Below are 25,298 nucleotides of genomic sequence, written 5' to 3' on the forward strand. Positions count from 1 at the left end.
TTTGTCCTTCTTGAACCACTTGAGAGTGCTCTCTAATTCCCCCATGGAGACTGGTTTGATGAGGTCCTCCATCCTGTCAGGTTCCACAAATCTAGGGAAATGACCAGCAATGCAGATGATTTCAGCAAGTGTTGTTCCAGGAGGGGCTTTGAATAGCTGCTTGAAATGTGTGATACCTAATCAAGCAAGTTGTGGGTGTGTGTTAGAAATTTGTTCCTGATCTGAGGGCATATGCCAGATGGTATTGCTGGCTTTCCTTCCATTTGAATATTTATGAAAGAACTTTGTGTTACCATCCCGCACTTGTACCTAGATAGTCCTACTTCTGAGTCTCCATAATTCTTCTCAGTCAAGCAGTATCTTTGATCTTTGTGCTTCCAGTTCTACTAGATGTAGCTTAGCTTCTATGGATAAGAAACCTCTTCCACATTCATCCATTAAGGAGGCCAATTGAGATTCAATGTTAACCAGAGTGTGCTCATCCCTAGCGTTTTTCCTTTTTTCCCACCCAATGGATAATCTCTTAAGTTGACTTAGGTCGCTACATAAACCTTCAGCCTTCCTCTGCTCCATAAGGGGGGGCTGACCTTGCAAAAACTCCGAGACCATCCTGATATAGTCAGGATCCTTTAGCCAGGTGGAGTTAAATTTGTAAGGCACCCTTAGTTTTTTGAATGAGGCTGCCACTTCCAGATATATGGGGGAGTGAACCGATATTCCCCCAGAACCCACCCATTGTCTATAGATGGTGAGGGATTGAAGGAGGTCTTCATGAATGAAGTATCTATCAAGTCTTCGCCCTAGAGTTGCTTCTCCAATCCGTCTATTATCTCATGTTGGCATCTTCTTGTTCATAGGGACATCAATGAGGCCATATTGTTCCAAGAGGGTGCTCAGCTAGTCTAAGAGGGGGTCTAGCTGTGAATGGCGTCCCTAGGATTCTGCATGTCAAAAGGAGAAATTTAGGTCACCCCCTAGAGTAGTAGTATGACTCATCATAGGATTTTCCAGAAATTATTACCAGAAGGCCAGTCTGTTTTGATTAGGGGCATATATATTTATAATACGAAGTTGTTTTCCCAATTCTGCCGAGAAAATGTCCATGCCCAGGAACCCCTGACCTTCCCATGATGAAATAACCTTTATGGATAGAGGGTTTATCCCAATGGCTAGTCCCCTAGATCACCTTGCCGCATCTAGAGCTTGGAGGTGCCAGCTGGGCAGGATGGATTCAAGGGTCCTAACAATCAACTCAGGTGGACCTAGGGTGTCCTGAAGTAGAATCATGTCAGAGGGTACACTGTTCAAAAGTCATTTGAGGGCCAATTTGTTTGAGGGGCTAGCCAAACCCCTACAGTTGAATGATAGCGACTTCATCAAGAAACAGATTCGAGGGTGTCAGGTGCTCTAAGTGTGATCTGAAAATCACCCTATGAGTGATCTCAGTTAATTAATTAACGAATGAAGGTATTACAGACTCATGTGCTGGTGTGTGTGTCCATGTTATCTTAGACAACGGATTGATAAGATTGCAAAATACACGGACACAGGAAAACAGTAAGAGAAACACAACAAGCAAGATGAAAAACACAACAATATTTAATTAGGATTTCACCCTATCCTCCAGGGCTACATCTCTGGTCCAGCTTTCAGTGGGGGCCTTCTTTTATTGTGTTTTTAAGTAGAGTTTTTACAATGAGGAGCTCAATTTGAGTCTCCTGGAACAGAGGATGCTTAGCAAGGTGGTTCTTGGATTCCCCAAGCCACTAGAGCACACAAACTCTTCCTTACCAAGTCTCGACCCCACTGGTCTTAATGGGATGAGTCAAATTTGGTACTCAGTTCCTGACAGATATCCTCACAGGGATTGCTTGAACCTCACAAGCCTTCTGTCTGCTCGATGCTACCTGAGCTCTGGAAGTCAGCTCAACCCTCTGTTTTCTGCTGCTTGTTTTCCTACAGTGCTCTCTATCTTCTCTTTCTCATAGTGCTCTCTCGCTCTGAAAGTTAGATGATCTTTTTTCTATCTATTCATGGCTTAAAGCCACTTTTTTTCATGATTGTTTGCTTCCTCTTCCGCCTCTTCGGATCGCCTTTTGTTGTTTGCTTGGAATCCCCTGCCTCTATGTCATCACCACTGCGTAACATCTCACAGGGAGGTGGCCAGTTGTCCTCTCACGAACTACACCAGCTCTTCCTCAAATGGTTCGGTTATTTCGGTTACTTTTTGTGAAATGATTCATCCGCCCACTCAACAGTCAAATCAAACTTCAAATATTTATTTGTCGCGGCTTAATTCTCCCTCCAGATCCGGTTTCTCATCAGGTGCAATCTCCGCCGTTAGATCTGGAGCCTCCAGATCCTACGATGTTCGCTCATATCGCACGGTTGACTTGCTTGACCGTTAGCCCACGATGAGAGGTGGTTTTCTCTCTCATCCGCTGGACACATGTCATGCAATGTATGGAATCGCTCATTCTCTACCAAATTCGCTTACCGCCCCAAAGTGCCTCCAATATTCCGTCGGTTTTACAGAGCGCGAGTCCCGCCTTTTCACTTCAGCATTTTCCTTATGGTTTCCTGGCTTCCCATGCGACCGAGCGCTCGGAGCCTTTCCCTCTCGAGGGGTTTTTCCCAGCGATGCGCGATTCATAAACGACCTCTGTTTTTCGATCCGAACTTCCTAATTGCCAATTTGTGTCCCTGCACGGTCTCCATGGCCAACGGTCAACGTGCTTTGACCGAGGTCCTCGTCGTTCCTTGCCGGCTACAAACTGCCACTGTCTAGAGGTCTTCCTGATAGCTCATTGTTTACAAGTCTCTGAAGTTTGTCATGATTTGATATAGTCATAGCATTTTGATAATTTTCATGGATCCATTTTGGATCATGGCCTTCCCACTGAAAAAGCTTTTGGACCACTAAAAGTTGCTTTTCAAGCATCGACTAAGTGAGGGTACAATTGTATCACTTGTCCAATCTCTATCCACTTTGCACTGCTCGGCTTTGAACCTTTGATCCCAACTCTGAGGTACTCAACATCTCCCCTGCGCGTCGTCCTCACCTTCCTGTCCAGAACTGTGTCCTCCTGCAATTCATTAAGATATTTAGGTAGGAGGTCATCAATAGAAGGCAATTGACTCTGCTCTTCGGGATCCTCGATTAGTGAAGGTTCAAATAATCTCAAGCAATCTGCATTTACGACTGAGTAGATGTGCATGTAAGCTAGTAGATCAAGGTGAAAAGCATTCTCACCAATCTTCTCAAGTATCCTGAAAGGTCCATGCCTGATAGGCTTTAGCTTTTTACCTTCACCTTGCATTCTGTCCTTGCTGATATACAGCCAGACTTGGTCACCAACTTGGAAACTATGCTCCATCCGATGCTTGTCATGCCTTGCCTTGTATTTGGCTTGGCTCTTTTCCAACTGTTCCTGTACTGCCTGGTGGATTTCTTGGATTTGTTCAATGAACCTAGTTGCCTTGTCCACATCACTGTGTCCATCAACTGTGGTGTCTTTACCAAAGACAAAATCCAAAGGAGACCTTGGTGTGAAACCAAAACAGGTCTCAAAAGGAGATCTCTGTGTAGAAGAATGTTTGGCTCTGTTGTAAGCATGTTGCACATAACACAAATTTTCATCCCAAAGCTTAGGATGCTTACTGCAATATCCTATGAGCAATTAGATCACTGTCCTGTTGACTACTTCTATCTGGCCATCAGTTTGTGGATGAAAAGTTGTGATTTTCTTCAGTTTGGTGTCCATCAATTCCCACAGACTTGACCAAAACTTTCCCACAAATCGGGTGTCTCGATCAAATACAATGGAAGTGGGTAATCCAAAATGAACCCATACATGTTGAAGAACAGTTTTGTTGTTTGTTCAGCTGTAATCTGTTTATTACAAGGTATCAAAATACACATTTTGCTGAACCTATCCACAACAACATATAGATAATCATGACCTTTCCTAGATTTAGGCAGTCCTCCAACAAAATCCATGGAAACACTTTCCCAAGGGTGAGAAGGTACTGGTAATGGAGTGTACAAGCCTAGTTTTCTATTGCTAGGCTTGCTTTTAGAACACATAGTACACCCTCTTACATATCTAGAAACTGTCTCATTCATTTTTGGCCAATAGCAAAATCTTTGCAGCTGTGCAACTGTTTTACTTACCCCAAAGTGACCTGATATTAGAGAAGTGTGTGCTTCTCAATTTATATTTACTCTTTGAGTTTGTGGAATGCATAACTTCCCACAATGATATAGGAGTCGGTCCTTTACATGATAGTCCAATTCTTCTACTCATTTGCCTTGACTTAAAGTTGCATATACATCCTTGAAGTCTATATCTTGAGCATATTGTTCAATGTAACTCTCATGTAACATAGAATTATGATTAAGTATAGTAGATGCATTTATAATGGGTCTAGATAACATATCTGCAACTTTATTGTGTATGCCCTTTTTATATCTGATGACTAAATGAAACTGTTGTAGAAAACCCATCCATCTATAGTGTCTTGATTGCTGCAACTTAGTTTGGGAGTGTAGATATTGAAGTGGTTGATGATCAGTATGTATCACTGTCTCTTTGCTCATTAAGTAATGTTCCCACTTTTTCACACTCTATACTAATGCATACAATTCTTTATCATATGTAGGATAGTTAACTACTACAGAATTAAATGTCTCAGAATGATAACATATGGGTTTACCATGTTGTGTCAGCACTGCTCCCATGGCATAGTCACTGGAATCCGTTTGGATCTCAAATGGTCTTTGAAGATCAGGCAGTGCTAGTATAGGTGTTGTACTAATCTTTTCTTTCAAGGTGTCGAAGGCTTTCTGTTGTTTTCCTTCCCACTGAAACACCTTGTTCAATCCTGTTAAAGCATGTAAGGGAGCTGCAATTAAGGAAAAGTTAGAAATGAACTTTCTCCAATATTGTGCTACCCCTAAGAAGCTTCTAACTTCTTTCTCAAATTTGGGTTTAGGCCAATTCACAATAACTGCGACCTTAGAGGGATCGATCTTCAATTTGCCACCCCCTACTATATGTCCCAAATAATTCAAAGATGTTTTGCCAAATTCACATTTTGAGAGTTTAACAGAAAGTTTTTCTCTTTTCAAAACATCTAGTGTCTGCTTCACATTCTTTAAATGTTCTTCCCATGTTTTTTTAAATATCAGGAGGTCATCCAGATACACAATAACAAATCATCAAGAAAAGGTCTGAGAACATCATTCATTATTCTCATGAAAGTAGCAGGAGCATTAGTCAAGCCAAAAGGCATAACCAACCATTCATACAATCCTTGCCTTGTTTTGAAAGCAGTCTTCCATGCATCTTGTTCTGCCACTCTGACCTGATGATATCCACTGTGCAAGTCTAACTTGGAAAAATAAACAGCTTCCTTCAATTGATCTAAAAGATCATCTATGCGAGGAAGGGGATAATGATTATTTATTGCTATCTTATTCAGTGCTCGGAAATCAATGCACATTCCCCACGAGCCATCTTTCTTTCTCACCAAAATGATTGGTAATCCACAAGGTGATGTGCTAGGTCTGATGAACCCTTTCTCGAGTAACTCCTGCACCTTCTTCTTGATTTCAGTATTCTCTAAAGCAGACAACCTGTACATTCCAATGTTAGGCAATGGAGCATCTTGCTGCAAAATAATATCATGCACTATTCTGAAACAACTTTTTCTAAATCAGCTTGTTGTTTAGCATTACAACCCTCAAATACATTGGTTTTATTAGGTTTATTTTCCTTTACAACCATCAGTAAGAATTGTTTACATGAATTTATCATTCATTTCATCTGCCCTGAGTTTATAAGAGTATAATTATTCTTGAGCTTATGAGCTCTTACAAAGTATTCGATTCCATCTTTAACAAGTAGATACTTGTTCTCAGCTCTATATAAAATAGCTTTCCTATCATACAAGTAAGGACTTCCTAAAACAATTCCACATATATCCAAAGGAATTATGTCTAAGTCAACCTCATCTACAAATGTTGACCCAAAAGAAAACTTGAGTTTGCATTGTCTAGTCACTTGTAGTTGTGCTTTATCACTTAACCATCCTAATGGGTATGGTTTCTTGTGAGGTGTAGTCAGTAATCCAAACTTCTTTACAATTGCTTCAGAAATTAAATTTACTTGTGAGCCACTATCAAACAAAGTATCAATCTTTTCATTTTTGGAAATAACTCGAATATGGAAAAGCTCATGTCTTTTTCTCTCATTCTCTTCATCAATAGTAGATTGTGCAGAATTACTAGTAGATGCTTCAGAATTCTTAGCTTTTATACCTGTGGCTGCAATAGTTGTTTCATCTCTTGAGTCTGACCCTAAATCTTTCTGAATCGCTGCAGCAGTCTTCTTCTTCTTGCCCTCGAAATTCTTAGGTATTAGCTCCGGATGCAGAATCCAACAGTGCTCATCATCATGCCCATCCTTCTTGCAGTGAGTGCATGAAGACTTGCTCTTCTGTGCAGTGTTAGCCTTCCTTTCTTTCCATTTCTGTTTTCTTTTCTCCTTATTCTTGCTTGCAGTGGGTTGGGATGATCCCCCAACTTCTGGACTTCCATTCTTTCCTCTAGCTTCTAGATGAGTAGCTTGTACAGATACCTCATCTATACTAGTGGGATTAAACATGAGAATAGTGTGCCTCATGTAGCTGTGTAGACCACCGATGTACTTCAACAAAGTCTCAGGTGAGTATCATGAGATTCCTAGAATCAACGCTCTCTTCCTAAATTCTTGGGTGTATCCTTTTACACTTTGCCCTTTCAACTGTCGAAGAGTTTGCCAGCTCATCATGGCTTGCTGCATGTAGGCCAATGGATAGAACTGATTTTTGATTGCAGAAACAAATTCACTCCAGACAGAAAGAGTCTTACCATGTCTTTTCAAGTCAGCTTGGGTCCTACCTTCCCACCAAACCAAGGCAGTGCCTCCAAGTCGTAGGCTTGCTAGCTGAATCTTGCTCTTGTCTGAGTCAATACTCTACACTCTGCAATAAACATCAATTTGTCTAATCCAATTGTCCAACTTTTCTCCATTCATCTCCATCATATATTGGTAAATAAAATTTAACATCTAGTTTAATCAAAGATGTCTTGTTTTTATGTTCAGGGCTATTAGGAGGTGGGAGAAAGCTTTCGTCCTTCCCTTTGCCTTTGGAGTGGTCATGAAGGAAAGACTCTTCTTCTCTTTTATCTTGTTTAGAGCCTGATGAGTCTTCATCCTTTTTTTTTCCTAAAATCTTTATATATTTCCTCTACCATGGACCTCATGGCTAGGAAACTATCTATGAATTGAGGGTCTGGCCCTATAGAACCTTCCTCTAACATTGTCTTCTGAGGATAGAATCTTCCAATCTCAGGATTAGTTTTGACCAACTCTCCTTCTCCTAGTTTGAGCTTTGATCTAGTTAGCATTCAACAGCTAAATCCAGCACAAGCTTATCTAACCTTAACAGCCTAAAGCTCTGATACCACTTGATCTGAAAATCACCCTATGAGTGATCTCAGTTAATTAATTAACAAGTGAAGGTATTATAGACTCATGTGCTGGTGTGTGTCCATGTTATCTTAGGCAATGGATCGATAAGATTGCAAAATACACAGACACAAGAAAACAGTAAGAGAAACACAGCAAGCAAGATGCAAAACACAACAATATTTAATAAGGAGTTCACCCTATCCTCCAGGGCTACGTCTCCGGTCCAGCTTTCAGTGGTGGCCTTCTTTTATTGTGTTTTTAAGCAGAGTTTTTACAATGAGGAGCTCAATTTGAGTCTCCTGGAACAAAGGATGCTTAGCAGGGTGGTTCTTGGATTCCCCAAGCCACTAGAGTGCACAGACTCTTCCTTACCAAGTCTCGACCTCAACTGGTCTTTATGGGATGAGTCCAATTTGGTACTTAGTTCCCGACAGATATCCTCACAGGGATTGCTCGAACCTCTCAAGCCTTCTGTCTGCTCAATGCTGCTTCAACTTTGATGGTTAGCTCAACTCTCTGTTCTCTGCTGCTTGCTTTCCTACAGTGCTCTCTATCTTCTCTCTCTCATAGTGCTCTCTCGCTCTGAAAGTTAAATGATCTTTTTTTCTGTCTGTTCATGGCTTCAAGCCACTTTGTTTCATGATTGTTTGCTTCCTCTTCCGCCTCTTCGGATTGCCTGGTGCTGTTCGCTTGGAATCCCCTGCCTCTGCATCATCGCCACTGTATAACGTTTCACAGGGAGGTGACCACTTGTCCTCTCACGAACTGCACCAGCTCTTCCTCAAACGGTTTGGTTATTTCGGTTACTTTTTGTGAAATGATTCATCTACCAACTCAACAGTCAAATCGGACTTCAAATATTTATTTGACGTGGCTTAATTCTCCCTCCAGATCCGGTTTCTCATCGGGCGCATTCTCCGCCATTAGATCTGGAGCCTCCAGATCCTACGATGTTCACTCATATCGTGCGGTTGACTTGCTCGACCGTTAGCCTGTGATGAGAGGCGGTTTTCTCTCTCATCCGCTGGACATGCGTCATGCAATGTATGGAATCACTCATTCTCTGCCAAATACGCTTACCACCCCAAAGTGCCTCCGATATTTCATCGATTTTCGGAGCGTAGGTCCCGACTTTTCACTTTAGCATTTTCCTTATGGTTTCCTGACTTCCCATGTGACCGAGTGCTTGGAGCCTTTCCCTCTCGAGGGGTTCTGTCCAACTAATCGCGCATCAGAAACGGCCTCCGTTTTCCGATCCGGACTTCCTAACTGCCAGTTTGCATCCCTGCGCGGTCTCCATGGCCAACGGTTAGCGCGCTTTGACCGAGGTCCTTGTCGTTCCTTGTTGGCTACAAACTGCCACTGTCTAGAGGTCTTCTTGATAGCTCATTGTTTACAAGTATTTGAAGTTTGTCACGATTTGATACAGTCATAGCATTTTGATCATTTTCATGGATCCAATTCAGATCAAAGTGCCCTTTCAATGGTGTTCTAGCGCCCCTGGGCCACATCTACCCCCATGGATTTGATGGCTTTGGACATCTTTGAAGGTCTGCCCTGGGTGGGTTTGTACTCAATGGAGTGGGGAGGGATTGCCAGACCCAGCAGGTTAGGGTTCAGCAGTTGACGGGAATAGAGGTTGTAGGAGTGTGAGCCCGAGGCTGAAGGGGAGTGAGGGGGATGATGTAGATGATCCTGTCTGTGGACAGTCAGCAGGGTGGTGGAGAAAATAGGGCAGGAGGGTTCAAGAGCACAATTGATGGGAGTAACCATGCTATAGATAGATGCAAACTGAACTAGAGTGTCAATAAAATTATTAAAATACATAGCAGAGGGTAAGGGATTAGAAGCAATACCAAATGTAGGAGCAGCCTCCGTAACAGACCGGGATCGAGTCAATGGAGGGGATATAGGTGGAATCTGGGGAGAACTGGTTGGCTGAGAAGTGATTCCATCCGCAACCTTTGAATGATCCAAACCTGTGGGCTACTCGTCCACAATCGGTTCTTTTGACTGGCGATGCTTCATTCCCCTTGTGGCTGCCGGAGTAGTAGGAGTGAGTAGAGGACAGTCCGTGTAGAGGTGGTCGACCTTATGGCATCTTCTGCATCTAAATGGAATGCCTTCATAGTCAAGGTTTTGGCGACACAAGAAGCGTCGCCAATGAAGGGTTATCTTTTCCTCCAGCCCCTCCCTTGTGTCCAAATGTACCAGGATACGAACCATTTTCATGATTCCAATCTTCTTGAAGGACTGATCATGTTCCAGGTATGTTCCTAAGCATCTTCAATGCACTTGAATACCACAGGGGTCCAGAATTGCATCGAAAGGCCCGACAAGTGGACCCCGATCGACCTAGCTCCCAATTTTTCCATCTAAGGGTTGAAGAGTGGACCCCATCTCTTTAGCAGGACTGATGTGAATTCTATGTGCCAAAACGGGGATAATATCCAGTCCATATACTCCTCCCTGTAGAAGTGTAGGGAAACCAACCTCAAGCCAACACTCGGATGATGGGTAGTTCTTTGAGCAAGGAACCCCATACCTCAGTGGTCCATAGATGAAGTCACTCAACTGAGTAATTCCTGCCATTAACATGGCCAACTGGTACTTTCTTTGTAGTCTCTGCAACTTCACCCATCGAAATGTCTTCGCCCAGAGCTAGGTTAATGTCCTTATCCATTGATTTAAGGCACCTGCCTTTCTTGACCTTGTCCATGTGACGAGCAGTGAAATAATCCCTGAGGAGTCCACGACATATCCGATTTACAGTCTAGGCAGTGGAAAGGGTGTATTTAGGGTTAGGTATCGGGGAGATGAAGCATCCAGAGCGAATGGGGGTGTTAGGGTTTAGGCCACTAGGGTTTAGGGTTGCACTGGAGAGAGCAGGGTTATTGAGGGAGGAAGGCCCAGACGGGTGGATACGAGAGGTAGAAGGGGTGCATTACGGAGCGGATATGTGGGGAAGCCGGGATAACATTGCGTCGAAAGTGGGCGAGGGCTGGAGGCAGGTTCCAAGTAGGTTTAGGGTAGCTGGGGACAGAGGGGGACAATCCAGACCAGGGGCATCGTCGATGTTAACCAAGGGTGGGGGATGAGGCATTGATGAACCTGGGCATGCCTGGACAGAGGGTGCATCTGACAGAGGTCGCAGGGTTGCAGCGAAAGGACCAGAACCCGACACGGAGCGATGGTGTGACCAAATGACCTCCTGGGGATGAGGGTCCTCCTCATAGTCTACCTTGTCCAGCTCCATAGTAACCGACAGTAAACGGTCGGTGGAAGTTATTGTTGTCGAGAGGAAATGGGGCGGTCATGAGGATGAAGGGAACCATGTAACTGTGAGGTGAGAGGTTGAAGACCACAGTAAGTTGAGGAGGGTAAGCAGGTCACGGGTTAGACGAGCCATGAGGGATACACAGGCCGTCAAGCCCAAGACTGTTGAGCCTTTGAACCACCATGGATGCCGCCATCAGAGCTCAGCCCCAGTCAAGTAATATTTTGGTTGTTGTTGTTTATGTTGACGGTATAATTTTTTACCGTAATGCAAATTCACTAAGCCAAGAGTTTGCAACTAAAATGAAGACTACATTTAAGCTGTCTATGATTGCAGGAGAACTCTCATTTTTTCTTGTTTTATAGATTACAAAGACTTCAGAATGAATTTTCATTTCCCAAGGGAAGTACATCAGATAAATAATTAGGAAATTTTGAATGGAGGAGTGTTCACCTATTGGAAATCCTATGGGCACTGGATGTAAGCTAAGTAAAGATGATGAATCACCAAATGTCAATACAAAATTGTTCATATCAATGATTAGAAACTTGTTGTATCTAACAACCTCTAGACTATACATAATTCAAGTTATTGGTTTGGTAGCATGATATTAATCAACTCCGAAGTAAAGCCACTAATTAGTTGTAAAAATAATTTTTAGATATATAAAAGGCACAATGGACTATGGATTCTGGTATCCAAAGGGTAAGAAATTTTGGTTGACTGCATGCATAGAAGAAGATTGGGTTAGTTGTATAGATGATAGAAAGATCACAAGTCATGGTTCCTTATTAATAGGAAAGTCATTGGTAGCATGGTTAATAAAAAACAATACCTTTGTCTCATTGTCTATTGTTGAAGTTGAATACATAGCAATTACAACATGTTGCACTCAAATATTGTGGATGAAGAAAACACTTCAAGACATGAAGGTAACTTATGATGAACCTATTTCCATCAAATGTGATAATACAAGTGCTATAAGTATATCCAAGAATCAAGTTCTTCACTCAAAAACCAAGCATATACCTATCAAGTATGACTTTCTTAGAGAATAGGTAGTTGATCATATTGTAAAGTTGGAGTATATATCAGGATTAACCATGGAGGACAGAAGGCACAAATAATATCCAACTGAGTATAAATTCTTCGGTGAACAGAAGGGGTGAACAATATCCAAATGCTACAAATGTTGTTTGGAAGTAGTGTTTCACCGGTTCGTTTAAGCCACATTGAAGATGGTATTTTTATGGTTTCCTCGATGTGTGGGGGACTATAGATATTGTCTTCAGGAATGATGTTATTGTATTAATTTTTATATGTTGATTATATCTATCTATTTGTTTATGGTTTTTACTCACTAAGCCATTATATTGATCTTCCAACCTCTAGATCCTGCTCGAATTTTTGGGTATTTTGTGACTACCTGTAGTGTGATACATATTCATTTTGATATTGTTTATGACCTTTGGCTTGTTTATCTTCATAGCTATTTTTTTTATATTTATTGAACTCGACTTATATGGGGTTCATCTAGGTATCCATGACATGCTATACTTTGTTTGTAATCGATCTTTATTATGTGGGATACATCAAAAGATATCAGAAGCCTGCTTGATACCCCTAGTATTGGAGGAATTATTTTGAACTTCCTTCCCTCCTCCTTAGGGTTTCCAAGTTAATGTTGTTTCATTCATTGGGGTGGCTATGGTGGCTGGACATTTAAGTAGGAATTAACTCCTATTATTAATATTAGTACTAACAATATTTTTAAATGTCACATATTAATTTTATATTAAGAGTTGCATGGATTACACATCTCCCTGTTATTATTCTTATTAAGAAGTATTTTGATATTTCTATTTATTTTTTAACTTTAAATTATATTTTCTTCTATAAATAGTAGGAAAATATATCATAACTCACTTGTCAAACTAGTACTGAATTGTCAAACTAGTAGAGGAAAACCATTCCTCGCTACTATTTGTGAATGTGGGTTGATTCATCACCCTTATTCAAGGAAAATCAAAGCACCTGGAATAATATGTTGGTAGTCCATAAGGGGGAGGCTTTCGCTCATGCAAGATGCCTCTATGTCTTGGGTCATTATCAAGTTTCCTTACCTTGGAGGAAAACATTGAATATTCTATTATATACATCATAAAATATTTTCTTTTTATATATAGATATACATTAAGTTGATTACAAAAATTAGTTAACATAAATCTTCAAATAGTTTATTTAAGGCTTGTTTTGAAATACTTTTGAAAAGTGTAAGATTTAAAAATCTTACTCACACTTTTTTTTTGTAATTTTAATTACTTCATGTGAAATTATATTCTGTAATGTGTATATCAAAACTCTTTATTGATGACTAAAAGCAAGTGAAACTTTTTAGCACATTCTGATGTAATATCAACAATAAATCTAGTGATCATAATAAGATTAACATTATTGATGTTTATCATACTTTTAATTAAAACTTTAAATAAACATGCATATTCCTTTTAATATAAATACCATTTTTTTTTACTTAAAAAATATTTTATTTATATTTTAAAAAACACATGTCAACGAATATGGACAGAATCACACATCATGGGCCTAAAATTTTATAGTGCCATTTTTAATCTCTACTTAGTAAGAGATTATATGTTTTTGTCTCTCTTATTACTTTGAAAATAATGATTTAAAAAAAAATGTGTGCAGGAATATATAAAAAAACATGAAATAACTGGATTACATTTAAATTCGACAAATTATTTATAACTCTAATGTCCTTTAAGTTGTTTGTCGAAAAATAGAGATGACATTCAAATTGTTGTGTTGAGTGGGACGAGCAGGGTAAGAAAGTAACTATTCAGTGAATTGGAAAAAGTGGAAAGCCATAATAATTTTTAAATCAAATTGAGAAAACAAGCGGGCTTAGTACATAGACTTTTGAATTGGAAAATATGAAAAAGGTATATATGTATATATATTTTCCAATATGAAAAAGGTGTATATATTTGGTGGTATTGATTAAAATGCACTAAATATTCTCGTAACTTATGGGATTTTCACCTCGCACAAAGTGTTGTGCACGTGGAAAGAAAATGGACCGACTTAAACTTGCGAATTATATAAAAGAAAAAGGACCGACTTAGACTTGCGAATTATATAATTAAAATTAATAAAATTTTCCATATTGTTACCAAAATTTGTTTATGTCACATCCATTTACACTTCTGTCAAAGAAATAAAAAAATAAAAGATTGGCTTTATTGACAATTCTGCCATCGGCCATTGGAAGTAACGAATGTCATTCCGTGTAATCCAAATTTTGTGACTGATAACTTCGAATAAAAGATCGAAACAAGTGATTTAAAATTATAGAATGTTGTGTTGTATTTTACATTTAATGCAGAATAATTTTATTTATTTATTTTAATGTATAAATGTGAATTATTTGTCAATATAATTTAAAATATATATGGATATTAGTTATGTAAAGTTTTCCAGTAATATTTTAATATTGTCATTGATATTAAAGTTTTTAGTGTTGTTATTGATGTTTATTTGTGTTAAGTTTAGGGGGAGTTTGGTGAGTCAAAAATGAGGTTTATGGCTTTGAAGTTTTGTACGCATTTTTTATTTAATGTCTCAATTGAAATGGTAAAACTAAGTATTTCATTGTGCAGTCCTCTCAAAAACATTTTCAATGGTATATAACACTTAGTAGACTTCTAAGAGTTGATGAGAAACCAAGGTTTGAAGTGAAGGCATGTTTGGTCAGTTAGTTGAGGCAAAATTATCCAGGCACATACAAACAATCTGGGGTGCAAACAATTTGGCACGTGGATAGAAGATCCAGACATTCAAATTCATTTGGACTTATCCGGGTCAAGAAGGACATACAAGAGACAAACACATCTTGATATCCAAATATCCAAGAAATCAAGTCGTCAACACTTTTTCAAAATAAAAAATGATCGAGATCTGAATTTAGTTTTGAAGACAAGTCATAATTCCACATTTCTCTGGATTCCTGTTTAAAACTTTAAATTTGAGCATCCACCCATCTTGAACATTTTGCAATATGTAAAACTTGAAAATTTCAGAATACAGATTTTCATTGGAGGTTCATTAGTTCACAATTCCATGCTTTTCTCCTCATTCTAGTGTAAAACTTGATATTTCAGCATTTGTCCCTCTAAAAATTTAACAAAGGAAATAACTGAGAAATAATGGATAGCAAAGTTTGTTCGATACCAATGACAGGTGGCAGTGTTGACATATGGAGGATCATGATTAGATGATGAGGATGAGTTGGAAAATGAGTTGGTGTACAAATGGTAATGACCCAACTAGTATGATGACATTGTGCCTCTTAAATGTGACATATGGAAAATATTTTTGGAGCTTTTGGATGGCCAAGTGGCCTATTTCCATATGACACATGGTAGCATCAGAGGATTCCTTATGGCATGTTGATGACAACATGACATCAACAACTTTGTGACAAAGAGTTGTGGTGACATGGTTTAAACATTGCACAATATGACATGTGGTTCAGGTGTAGTCGATCCAAGTGGATGTGACGAGGCATGTTCGAAGACATTGGGACTCAGTCTGCAAAATGAAAAATTGCAGACCCCCGTTTCATTTAATCGTCATGCATACTAGGGGAGGCGGGGACCACAATGGATATGGATCTTTGGATCCATGAGGGTGGTTATTCATTCAAAGGACACTGAGGAATTTATGGGGGATTTAACCACAGTGTTGACAAATTACAAATCCCCCTCCCCCACCAAGTAAGTGTTGAGCATATGAGGGGGCTCCGCAATGAATATCAGTTTTTGATCATGAAACAAATTAAATACAAAAAAATATATAATGAATATAAATTGTTGATCATGAAACAAAATAAATACAAAAAAAATTGCTTGAGCCTTGAGACTGCTCAATGCATATTCCTAGAGGCCTGGGCAGAGGGACTACACAATTGAGGCTCTCAAGGGCTCAAGTTGGAGGCTAGAGTCTTGAGACTGTGCAATGCGCAGTTTTGAAGGCTTGGGATAAGTAACTGCGCAATTGAGGAACCCAAGAGGTCAAGCTTGAGGCTTGAAGTTACCCAATGCGCAGTTTAGACAGGAGAATACATTAAGAGATTGCACAATTAAAGGGTTCAAGGCCTCAATCTTGAGGCTTATGGCTTGAAGTTGCCCAATTCACAGTTCTGGAGGGAGAGAGGCAAAGTGATTATGCAGTTGCACAGTTCAAGAGCTCAAGGTTGAGGATTGAGACTGCGTAGTGTGCAGAGAAGGCTGAATGAGGTTGAGAGGCCCGGTCAAGGAGTTTTCCCAATTTTTACTAAGTGTGGGATTGATGAGATGAATTTGAACAAGAAGAAGACTTGAGCATGACCAAACACTTATATCACTTGATGACGCAACACAGGACACTCAGAACACATGAAAAATATACTTTCCTCATTGTGACAATATTGCAACAATTCACTCTAAGTGTGACACTGAAGATACACTTTGCGACGACAATGTTGAAAATTGTAAGACAATGCTTGAAACTTTGGAAATCAGTACGATACATGTTTACATGATGAGAACAACTCATTATCACAAAAATTAACTCTTGAAACTCACTATAACTAGTTTTTTTACAATGTGTGACACTTAACATGCTAAAAGGTGACATTTTCTATAGGAGCAGGAAAAGTGCGAACGATACTTGTAATATGCGAACAACGGTGAAAGTGACACATGCCAGAGCGAATATAACATGAGAGTGGTACTAATTAAAGTGAAATAAAGAAAAAGTGATAGACAAAAATATGAAAACGACAGGTGCGAAAGTGAAGGTGCGCAAAAGCAATAGTTTGAAAAACTCACCGAAATAGAAGCACAAACATAATCAAAAGTGATGAATTCTCAATGATAGTGTGCACTAACTATCAACACGGGTTGAACATTGCACAGACACTATATTGATGGATTGTGCTATGCTTGTTCAAGCTTGCGTAAAATAATGCGATCATGAACTTTTAGTGACCTGAGCATGTGTGAGCAAGTGACTTCAACTAACCAAGAAGTGACAATGGGACAACCGATGACAAGATCCATAGTAGGCTCTAAAATTCAAGTGTAGATAAAATTTTAGAGGGTGTTTGTCACTGTGACAACATGATGTTTGTTATTATGACTGAGCTACAAAGATTTAAAGCAGTGGAATATTGGTTGTTCAAAGAGGAATTATGGGAAGATGATTGTAGATAATTTACTAATATATATGTATATGAAGTGAGAGCTATAAAGCATCCCCAAGGGTAAAAAAAGGCTCAAATGTCCCTTATCCATTAAAATTGGTGATTAAAACGACTCTATGCTTTATGTTAAAATAACAGGTGAAGATGGATAGCGTAAATATTAGAATCATATACCATCCTCAAGCTTCTTAGTAGTCTCTTACGATGTATAATTTCTCATAGTGATAAGCTACTATGCCATTAAAGCATTTCAACTGTAAAGCAAAGTCATAATTCCATGAGTATTAGCAGAGGAATTCGGCATTGGGAATGTGATAGAAGAAAGTCATTTCCTGGAAGGATGAAGTCTGCTCAACCTAGTTATATAAACCAATTGCATCCATCACGTAGCAAAAAAATAAGAATGCATATTTCCTCATATAGAGGTCCTAAGTACTTTGGCCCAATTGTCTCATCCATTATGAAAAGTTGCAACTTACATTCAATAAATAACAAAGAAGTTGTTCCACAACAATCACCAAGATGAATATTTTGATTTGAGGTCTAGTATTTCACTAAAAATAATTCTCCACCCCTTTTTGGAGGAGTTGGAGTTGAGAAAGTTCCTACTATCTTGTCAATTGAAGAAGGACCACATGAGAAAACTTGAAGAGATTCCTCAATGTGATATCCATTTGACATTCATTCAATCTGCTCTTTTTTGTCTATCAGTCTCTTTACATGTGCCCTTAAGTTCAATAACTCAGAAAGTATTAGACAAAAGGCACTTACCTATTTCAATCAATTGAATAAAAAAAGTATTTCCGAAGGGTTTGTTGGAGAGGAATCTATTATTTCAAAGATCGGGAAAATAAGTTTCTTTGAAAACTAAAATGTATTATCACCATAAAATGGAGTTCTTACATTTAAAATTTTCTACCATTATTCTCACCAGAAAATTTGATTGTTGCTCTTTGTTTGGTGGGAAGATAAAAGTTTTTTGAATTTTTTCTCAGAGAAAGTCCAGTAAAGAAACAAAATTCGCGAAAACATTAAAAAGAAAATGTAAAGAGAAAGAGAAATTGTCGTCAGAGAGATGTGGGACATGGTAAGAAAGTCACCGTATTGAGTAAAGGGGTAATTAGTGTGGCCATATTGACCAAGTATTTCGCTGTGTTGTCCGGGAACGCAGGGCGGGTTAAGAAAGCCGTGCCGCCGGCTTCGAGTATTTCGGGATGTTGGAGTGTAAAGTAAAATAATCAATGTTGATGCAAAGTGCATACACGTCAGTGGAGTGAGAATGGCGTTACATTTAATAATAAATTATGAAATATAATAGTGATAATCATATAAAAAAAATTCATTGTATTTATTAAGAAGGAGAATTGTTTACAAGAATTTCTAGAAATTTTGCTTATATTATATCAATGGATAAGTATTTCCGGGCAAGGAATTTCATTGGGGGAGCAATACTATACCATGTGCATTCATATTAGGGGATATATAGGGGGGTAAAATGTTTTTATATTGGAAAGCATAAAAAATGGAGCTATACAAATGTTATTTAAAGTAGGGGTTTTTTAAAATGGGAAGTTTTATTGGGTTCGTTTTGGTAGGGGGCTAAATAATTTGTTTTTTAGAGGTATTTTCCAATATGTAGTCAAATTAAGGGTATTATTTAATATGCTAGGAACGCACGTGATATGTCAGAGGTTCATTGAGCGAAGCCCCCATGTTCTGGCCATGTTCTATTAGGAAGTTCATTAGTTGACATGAAGAGTGTCTTCCTTCATGGTGATCTTGAAGAATGAATTTGCATAGAGCACGGGGGTTTTACTAGGGGAGCAATACCATACCACACACATTCATATTGAGGGATATATATTGAGGAAGAAATGCCATAATACATTGAGCATATGAAGAGGAGTAAAGGGTTTTTATATTGGCGAGTATGAAAAATGGAGCTCAAAATTAATGGAAAGATATAAAGGGGTATAAAAAATGTTGAAAAAATGGATACTTACAATATCTAGTGAAAGTAGGGGTTTTTTAAATTAGGAAGGTGTATTGGGTTTGTATTGGTAGTGGGTTAAATAACGTCATTTTTAAAGGTATTTTCCAATATGTAGTCAAATTAAGGGTATTGTTTAGTATGCCACGAACACATGTGATATGTCAGAGGTTCATTGAGTGAATCCCCCGTGGCATGGAGTAGCCAATGGGGTTCTATAAAAAATATTCCATGATGTGTAGACTTCAAAAATATTTTTATGTCCTCAATTGGCCCTTTGGCCTTGGTATACCAAGATGGATTCCTTCCTTATTTGATGCTTCTAATATTTCTGTATGGAACCAGATGGTTTTGTAGAATGCCACTGAGGACCCTTATAACAATACTTTATTTTTAAAAGGAAATAATTTATGTGTTGGGTAGCCTAATATCCAAACATATGCTATGTATTTAAGTAAAAGTTACATTCTCCTTTATCTTTCTTTTTCATCATTTTACTTAATTTTTTTATCATTACTATTAATCGTTTCAGGATTTTTGAGAGTGGTTCCAACCTCATTGGATTTCATATGGAGAAAGTAGAATTTTAAAGCCCACTCAAAATTCAATAGACTTAGCAACTTTTAGGATCTAACAATTGGGGTGATTGCAAGGTTTTCATTGGATCATGTATGAGGGTATAAATCTAGAATTTAATCAAGATAACCAAGCCCTCTATGTATCTTGGTGATGGTGGCATTTATTTTCAAACCCTTATCATGACCCTAGTAAAAATTTACCGAACACTCAAATAAAATCTCGATTTGACATGTTAAGTATTTTTCATCTTATTTTAGTACTTGGAAGGTTATATTGATTATGAGGATTCAAATATATGCAATGTGTTTGATGATATGTAGGTTTTTGTTGTAGCTTGATCTTTTTTGGACTCTAGAGGCCATCAAGATCATTTTTGTTGATGTATTTTTGGTTCAGAGATGGATTGCACAAGGTGCTATTTTGGTTATGTGTACTCTTGCAATCTATATGAGAAACTATGCATATTTCTATATAATGGTTTGGATTCATATGGATGCACATGAATAAATATGTTTTTTTTTCAAAATTTGTGTGTGTGTGTGTGTGTGTGTCAGTTAACCTTTTTTCCCTGGTTTTGATCGAATACTTATCCCATTGCTAGTTTTGAGGTTGATTAGTTTGATGACTTGTCCAATTCTTATAAGTATTATTTATTAAGTGGATTTATATTAAATTGACAGTACAAAGATTTTTGGAAATCCAAAAAATTGATAATTATATTAAAATATTTTACTAGATTGAATAATATTTTTTTTTTTAACATAATTTAATAAAAATCTTGCTTATTTCATATTATTTACATCTACACCTTTTTATTACATGTGATTCTTATCATTTAATTGAAGAGAAAGATTTAGCAATATATATAGGTTAAAAACATAGAAACATTAATATCCTTATTGATAATTCCTTTATATATGTCATAGAAAGGTAATTTGTAATTATGTAAGGTATTTTTTATATTTTGAAAAGATGGATTTGATTTGGATGAGTATTAGCCATTGTTGTATTTCAATATTTGGAAGTTCATTAGCTGGACATGATGAGTTCCTTTCTTCATATGGATATAGAACAAGAAATTTACATGGACAACCATCGAGGTTCTCTCGTGACTCTTCCATGGTGTACATACTTCAAAAATCCATTTATAGGGCCCCTCAAGATTGATATGCCAAGATGGATTCCTTCCTTCTTTCCCTTTGATACTTTTGATTTCATTCTAATCCAAATGTCTACAATTTATGACAAGATGATTCTATCTTATTTGTCATATATATATATATATATATATATATATATATATATATATATATATATATATATATATATATATATAGATATAGATATAGATATATATATAGATGAGTTTTTCCTTCATCTGCATTTTACTATAGGAGTATTCTCTTATTTGTGGTATTATACGTAGATGGTATATTGACCATAGGTAGCTCTGTAACACGCCACCCTACATTTACCCATTTTTAAAATCCCTCCAAGGTAATGTGAAGCAGATTTCCTCTATAACATGACCCGGCCTCCAATTTCTAGTTAAGGAAGTGGGGCCTATAAACCTAAACATTCCTCACCTTCCTTATGGGCTAAGTACAACCCAGGAAATAAATAACCACTCCAAGTGCCCAATCCACGAGTTGGATTTTTTTTACTAACATAGGCCACAACTACACGCATGAAAAGGCTAAGGTGTGGTTATATCCCTCCAAACACATGAGAAAGCCTCCTTCCCTACAGTTATAGACCAAAATCTCCAATTCATAGGGTGCAGTCCCAAGATTTGAGCCACTTTTCCAAGCCAACCTCTAGATCACTGCCTATAACTTCTTGTAACTTCTCAAAATGATAAATAACATAATGACAAGATATCCATACAAAACTTGAACACAAAATTGACCTAATCAGGCCTAACCATGACAATCATTTTATCAAACATATGGTGAACATGTGTTTTACAGGTCATGAGTGCATATATGACCTTAAGAGTTTGAACCTCATCTAAGAATCATCAAGAAGGTCTAATTCCCTCTCTCAACAGTTGTAATAACGCTTGTTAGCCCATGCATTAATCAATCAATCACTAGCATGTCAAATCATGAGCAAGGTCCAAAACTAGAGTACATCATAGAACCATGGAAAATCTACCATATAATTAACATAATAACAACTACATGTGCTTATTAATCACATTATGAAAATAAATCTTAACTACATACGCAAATCCAACCAAGTCAGATGCTTCCACATACCACCCGACCATTAATTGGGCTGAACCAAATCTTTCTTTCAGCCAATCACCCCCGTGCCATATTACAAGCATGAATGTGGGATCTCATGTGATAAACCAAGACATAAAAAACTAAGGGAATCTAGAGGTTAAACCACCTCCACCCTCAAACTACCGCGATCTCACCAAAACCAGTCAAGAGATCACAAAACCAAAACACGATTAGATGCCTCAAAATTCCTTCACCATACCTTGAGGAATTTTCTTGTCTCCACCCACCTATCGAGGGTTTCCTAGAGAAAATCATCCTTACCCCAACCCTCGGAAATTTTCCTCATACCACCTCGCATGGTTCCAAAACCTTCTAGCAATCCAAAGCTCAACCAAGAAATAAATCCCCTCACACCATGGCTATCTAGGAAATGGCAAGGCAAGGTTGAAACCACTGTCAAATTTAGGCAAAACCCATGCCAATGACAACAAATAAACCAAATGAAAAAATGCATGTACCATGAATTCAAACCTCATCTAGGAATTCACACATGCAACTTGTTACCTATAAAATCTTCGTATTGAAGCCGCTTGATCCAACCTTCCTTTCTTGTCCTTCTCCTTTCATTATTTTCCTTGTCCTTCTTTTGTCTTCTTTTCTCCAATGATAGAGTGCTCCAAGAATTCTCTAAGTGTGCAATAGTGAATGACAACTAAAAATAGAACTGAAAAAAGATGTAAATTGATCCTCATAAGCCTTTTTATCATTCAGGCCTCTGTTTTCTTCATTTTCCTTCAATTTCCCTCTCATGAAAATATGTGACCCTTCGTCTCCCTTTTCTCCTAGTTTTCCTCTATTTTAATAAATAAATACCAATTATTGCATTTTTCTTTTCCAAATGATTTTCCAATTCCTTTGCCAATTTCCTTAGCCATAATAAATCGAAAGTGATGCCCACTATATTGTTTTTCCCAACATTCAACTTGGAATATGTGTCCCATAACCTTGGTCTTATTTTTCCTTTATTATCCTTTATTATGTGAAATTTTAACCTGGGGTTGTTACAAACAACTACCCCTTAGGGTAACACCATCGTCAGTTTTCTATGACACCTATGACCACCAAAACCGCTGAAAAATAAAACATACTACCCATGAATATTTATAACATAGCGCTATGCAGTACTTACAAGTGGCATCCTTCTAAAAAAAAAAAACAAACATACCACTTATTGGAGCTTGATAGCATAGCTTATTGTGGTATTTGCAATAAAAATAATACATGGAAATGTACATATACCAAAACCCATTTTCTTGAACCAGCAAATAATGAATGATACATATCCAGCATCTGATCAACCATCTCCCATGTAGCTTCTTCGAGCCCAGAGTGCTTCCACTGCCCTTTAACTTGCTCGATTACCTTGTTCTGGAGCGTGAGTTGTTTCCGCTGCAATATGCACTGAGGTTTCAACCAAAATTGTTCTTCTGGTTCCACTTGTAATACAGACTAGTCAATCACATGATCAACATGCTTCACATATATTTTAAGCAATGAATCATGGAAAAAATCATGGGCTTTCACTGTTGGCACAATGCAAGTCTGTAGGCCACTAGTTCAATCCTCTCAATGATCTCGAAAGGATTGCAATACCGAGGTACCAACTTGGCACATGATCCAATCCTCAAGGATATATTCATGGGATTGATGCACAAGTACACATGCTCCTCAACCTGAAACTCCTTAAATTCCCTGTGTGGATCTACATAAATATTTTGCTTGTCATGTGTTACCTTTAGATTCTTCTTGATAACCTGCATTTCTTATTCCATCTCTGCCAACATGTCTGGTCCAATCACTACCTTGTTCACTAGATCATTCCATATGATGGGAGTATTACAACTCTGCCCATAAAGAGCCTCAAACGGACTCATCCTGAAGGACTTCTAATATCCATTGTTATAAGAAAACTCTACCAGTGTAAGATACTCCTCCCACTTCCTGACATACATCCACAACCTATCCTCAAGAATCTTGTTGACCCTCTCTGTCTATCCATTTGTCTACTGATGATAAGATGTACCGAAATCCAATTTTGTCCCCAAACCTGCAAATAACTCCTTCCAAATCCCATAAGTGAACTTGGCATCTCTGTATGATAAAATATTCTTGGGAACACCATGCAATCTCACTATCTCCCTAATGAAGACCTGAGCTACCTCACTAGATGAATTAGTAAAATTCACTGGAATGAAGTGAGCTACCTTGGTCTACCTATCAACCATAACCATGATGGAATAATTCTATCTAGATTACTTTGTCAAATTCTATGAAGAAATACATGGAAATTACCTCCCATTTCCATTTCATAATAGGGATAGGTTCCAACAAACCAACTGGATACTTACAAAATACCTTCACTTGTTGAAAGTCCAAACACCTTGCAATGAACTCAGCCACATCTTTCTTCAGATTTGGCCAATAATAGAACTTATTCACAACCGTTAGAGTCTTCTGATATCCTAAGTGACTTGAATATGGCTTGACATGGAATTCCCTCAAGATAAGCTTCTTGAGATCATTGTTGTCTGACACATAGATCATATTCCTAAATCTCACCAAGCCATCTGTTGTGAGATGATAATCCACATCTTGTTAACATGTACCCTACTGCTATCACATGTGCTTAAGTTGTTGGTACCTGTCATCCTACTACACCGCATGCAAGATCTTCTCCTATAAATTTGTCCCATACGAACTCATATTTGATATGTGATTCACCTACACTCTCCTGCTAAGAGCATCTACAACCCTATTCTCCTTACCCTTAATGTACCTAATATCAAAGTCAAACTCACTAAGATTAGCCAACCGTATAGCTTGCCTAACATTCAGATTGGGTTGGTTAAACAAGTACCTCATCCCACTATGATCACTCATCACAACAAACCTCCTACCAAGGAGATAATGTCTCCACATCTTTAAGGAATGAATAATAGTTTCCAACTCAAGATCATGAGTCATATAGTTCTACTCGTCCTTATTCAAATTCTTTAACTCATGGCATACCACCCATCCTTCCTAGATCAAGACTCCACCAAGTCCTCTATTGCAAGCATATGTACATATCACGAACTCTTTATATCGATCTGCAATCTTCAAGACTGGAACATTTGTAAGAAACTTCTTCAACTATACAAAACCGGTTGCATAGTCCTGTATAGATTCAAACTTATTTCCTTTCTCTGAAATTATGTAAATGATAGGAAATCCGTGCGTAGTTCCTGATGAACCTCCTGTAATAACCTGCTAATCCCATGAATGATATGACTTCATCCATATTCCTAGGAGCTACCCACTCCATGATAGCTCTGATATTTTCCATATCCATTGTTATCCCTTCCTAGGAAGCAACATGTCCCAAGTAACGATCTTTTGT

The sequence above is a fragment of the Pinus tabuliformis genome, chromosome X (assembly GCF_031772625.1).
Source record: "Pinus tabuliformis cultivar Carrire ecotype Pingquan chromosome X, CPIR1, whole genome shotgun sequence".
NCBI lineage: Eukaryota > Viridiplantae > Streptophyta > Pinopsida > Pinales > Pinaceae > Pinus > Pinus tabuliformis.